The sequence below is a fragment of the Suricata suricatta genome, chromosome 8, assembly GCF_006229205.1.
Source record: "Suricata suricatta isolate VVHF042 chromosome 8, meerkat_22Aug2017_6uvM2_HiC, whole genome shotgun sequence".
NCBI classification, from domain to species: domain Eukaryota; kingdom Metazoa; phylum Chordata; class Mammalia; order Carnivora; family Herpestidae; genus Suricata; species Suricata suricatta.
In genome coordinates, this window is record NC_043707.1 from 123,684,138 (window position 1) to 123,688,363 (window position 4,226).

At 57.6% G+C, this 4,226-nt stretch overlaps 1 long non-coding RNA gene across 1 annotated transcript; it reads left to right on the top strand.

Annotated features, from left to right (window-relative positions):
* Nucleotides 1-321: 321 nt before the first annotated feature.
* LOC115300286 lies at nt 322-2,318 on the top strand. The gene is made up of 3 exons (XR_003912586.1): nt 322-1,116; nt 1,492-1,597; nt 1,964-2,318. It is a non-coding gene; the product is annotated as an uncharacterized LOC115300286 (long non-coding RNA).
* The last annotated feature ends 1,908 nt before the right edge of the window (nt 2,319-4,226 follow it).

The following is a 4,226-nucleotide window of genomic DNA, read 5'->3' on the forward strand; positions in this document are numbered from 1 at the left end:
GGCCACCCAGGCCCCCCCCCCCCCCCCCCCCCCCCGCGAGCTCAAGGTTGAGTGGACAGCTCTGGGATAAGCCTCTGATTTCCCTTTTATTGTTTTTTTCCTTCCTTTCTCACTCCCTCTTTTTTTCTTTCTTTCTGTCCTTCCTTTCTTCTTTTTTTCCTTCCTCCCTCTTTCTTTTTTCTTTCTTTCCTTCCATCTTTTATTCTTCCTTCCTTTCTTCCCTTCTTTCTTTCTTTCTTTCCTTCCCTTCCTTTTTTTCTTTCTTTCCTTCTATCTTTTTTCTTCCTTCCTTTCTTCCTTTCTTCCCTTCCTTCTTTCTTTCTTTTTTTCTTTCTTTTCCAGTATCCATTTCATGCACATGTAGCCACAGTTATGTTTTTACAAAAATAGGATTGTCTGTCCACAGACATTTTCCGAGCACGGGCCGCACGTGGTCCTCCTGGTCCACAGGCTTCTCCTCCTGCCTTATCTCCTGAGGCACTGCAGGTGTGGGACAAGGTGGGCAAGGTGGGCACCAGGATCACAGGGCTTTGTGGCCTCGCTGTTCAGAAACTGAGCTTTGGAGGGGGCAGATCTGAGTCAAGTCACTGGCTGTGTGGCCATCGTGTGTCCCTTGACAGCTCTGAGCCTTGGCTCTCCCATCTGTTAAGTGGGACTCACACCTGTTCTCGAGGGACGGGCTTGAGAACTAACTGGGCAAATGCATGGAAAGTGTTAGACACGGGGCCAGCGTCCAACGAAGGCTCTGCTGTGCTCTCTGCAGGTGGCGGCGGGGGCGGGGGGCGAGCCGAGGGCATTTCTCTTCCTCGCATCCTCCAGTTGTAGGGCCGGATCCAGGTCATGGAAGACACCTGATGACCGTTCAGTGATTAAAATCTTGCCTGTTTGGCTTGAGGTTAGAGCCTGGAAAACCTTTCACCACCCTGTGGTGTTTCCAGAAAACACAGAATCTGGCCCCAGTCACCTTCCTTGCCACAGGTTGCAAGTGTGGGTGTGATTCTCAACCGAAAAACCAACGCCGACTTCACAGCTGGAGACCACCAGCCAGTCTCCTCCTGGTGACAACCGCGACCCTCCAAGTTCCACCCCGGCTCCCCCAGCCTTGGCCTGATGAAGGTGGAACAGGACAGGCGAGGAGAGGGGGGCAGAGCGGGGGACATAGATGAGGCAGGCTCAACGGGGTGACGTGCCAGGATTCTGGTGGGCTCATGGGTCCCAGCAGCCCGTAGGTGCTCAATAGATGCTTGCTGCCTGGACAAATGAATGGCCAAGCAAACAAGCCAGCTGAGGGAGCCGGTGCTGGGAAGAATCTGGGGGTGGGGGGACAAAATCTTAATTTTCTCTGTCTAAATTTCAAACCCCAGCACTCAACATAGAGCTGAGGGGTGCTTCAGGGACTCGGCAGATAGGTGAGGTGCAAACCCTGGCTAGTGGGTCCTCTGCAACCCTGCCTTGGACTCTTACCACCCTGTTCCCCGCTTCCGTATCCAGTGCACCCCTGGAAGTCCTTGACCCCAAAGGATGGTTGGCTAATGGTGGACTTTTGCGGCCAGTGCCACAAGTCAGCTATTCCCAGTCTTATGCAAAGAGGCAGAGGGTATGTACATGGGGTGGGGAGGGGACCTTTCATTGCCACAACTGTCTGACTTTGGGATTTCCCTGGCGTGGTGGGGGGGGGGTGGTCTGGACCCAACGGGCTTCAAGCTGTGGATGGAGGCTCCTCGCCTCGCCTGCATGGGCTGGCCTTGGGTCAGCTCAGCACTCCTATCAGAGCCACGTGCTGGGACAGGGACCGCAGATGGCTCTCCCCTACTAGCTCGGCCCAAACTCACTCTGTGACCTCGGATGGGTCTCTCATCTCTACCGACCCCCAGCCTCCCACCGCCTCAGAATCCTTTGCAAACTTCCCTTCTGGGATTCACAGGGCACTTTCTCTGAAGCATTTCTGCCTCTAAAAATGCAGCCTCCTGAATGCAGTGCCGAAGAGGAGAGGAGCTGAGGACAGAGGTGGTGTTTTGGCCGAGCAGGTGCCTCTGGCTTCTATTCTGTCCACAGGCTGGGGGCAGCTGTAAGCTCAGAGACGAGAAATTCTGGCTCTGCGAACGTCAAGTGAAAACCGTGGATGAGTCCTCCTTAAGCTTGTCTCAGAAGGCAGCTGCTGGTCTTGCGAAGGCCTGGTCGAGCTTTGATACTCAGCTCCGGCCTGGAACTTTCCAGGGCTTTCCTGGAAGCTGCCATAGGGCGAGGGTGGGGTTGCAGTGAAGGAATGTGACCCAGTTGGGCACATATCTGAGCAGCCCCAGATGGACCAGGGCTAACTCCTGGGGCCCTTGATAAATCTTTAGTTTTGGCAGTGGTGGTGGGGGTGGTTGGCGGGGGACCCAGGGCAGGGAATCACAAAAGATACCTCGATTCTAGTCTCTGCTCTGACATGGTCTTCTGGGGGGAGGGGGGCACTCAGGCAAATCCTTTGCCCTTGCTAGCCTCAGTCTTCCCTTCTGTACAGTGGGCAGACACCTATGATTCTGAGGCCAGCACAGGAAGTTGGAAATGGATAAGGCAGGGGCCTGGGTTTTCAGTGAATCTGTGGCAGGGCAGCTGTGGCCTGGGTGAGGACTGCTCTTCCTGTGAGCAGCTCAGCAAGAAAGGAGGCTGGGGTGGGGGTGGGGGCTCAGCTGCACAGCGTCCTGTTCATCTCCACATGCCTGAGCCCCAGGACTCTTTCTACCCCCTAGAGAGTGAAGTTCCCCTCCCCCACCCTCTCAAGTTGCTGTGTGGCCTTGGCCAAGTTGCTCCACGTCTCTGGTCTCCCTCTGGGGTAATGGAGCTGCAGAGGTCTCAGTGAGGAGCTGCCCTCCCTGGCCACCCACCCCTACTCCTTCAGCCACACACGCCTTCCGTCCTATTGTAGAGCCTCCAGCCAGGAGAGTCCTTGGGACGGCGAGGCCGAGTGTCAAGTTTTAGAGACTGCAGAAACCAAGGCCCCGAGAGACGAGAGGCCCGCTCAGGGCCAGCCGTCTCCACGCCTCGTGTCCTGCTTCTCTTTGCAGCTACTCGCTGCTCGGGCGCCCTTCCTCCCAACTCTGCCAAGAGCATCGGAGTGATGGGGAAGATCTCAGCTGAGTGACAAGCCTGTGTGGCTGGGGCTTCAGGTCCTGGACCCTCCACTTGCCAGTCTGCCGACTTCCCGAGGCCCGAGCTCTCATCTGTGCCCAGGGCAGGGTGAGGAGCAGAGGGAGGAGAGGGTGACACCAGCGCCCAAGCCACAGCCCTCTTCTCCCCCCACCCCGACCACTGGCCCAGGCTTCTTTCCTGCCACCTCCAGCCTCCCAGCTGCAGTTTCCCCTTGTGTCCATGGTCTTCGTGCCTCCTGTGCCGACTCTCGAGAGGCAGCCAGAGCCCCAGGAAGGAGGGGACCCCGGTGGCCAAAGCCCCAGCACCCACACACAATGTAGAGCATTTGGTGTCCAGGGGAGCATTTGCTTCTGTGGTCGGTTGCACTACTCTTGTCACCATTGCTCTGGGGCTCTGCCTGGTCCCTACCTGGCGGGTCGCTGGCACGGTGACACCCCCTGGTCACTGCATTGATGTGGCTGCTGTAGCTATGGCCCCTTCCGTGGACAGAAAGGTGGCCCCTTGGCTGACAGGCTGCCCCTCCCCCCGCCCCACCGGTGTGGGTTCTGTGCAGCGGCCTCCGCTCCCCCGTCCACGCCTGAGGCCCCAACTTTCTGTGTTTGCGGCAGTTAATACCACACCCACCAGAGATCGCCTTCACCTGGGCCGCCCAGCCTCCCTCTCAGATCCGTCACTCAGGGCACCCGGCTCCCCTCGGGCCCTGGAGACTCAAGACTCCCCGCCCGACCCTCTCTCAGAACCCAGCCCCACCTATGATGTGCACCATTTGCCCTGACCCTGGTGACCTCCGGATGCCCTAGACAGGGTGGAGTTCTCCTTCCTCACGGGACACTGTCCCTCCCTCTCACCTCCACGACGCTCTAGGGCCATAAGCAAACGACATGGGATGTCCATATCCACGGAGGGGTGGCCACCCGCTGTCCTGAGAAATTGGTTTCCTGTAAAATCCCTCCAGGACCCTCCTGTCTGCCCCAAAACCTTGGGAGTGGCAGGTCTCGGGGTCTGCTTGTCCCAGAGGTCACGAAAGGGGTTTCTGTATGAGGAGAGAAAAGAGGAGTTCCTGGAAACCATCCCCAGGAGTGCCCCTCCAC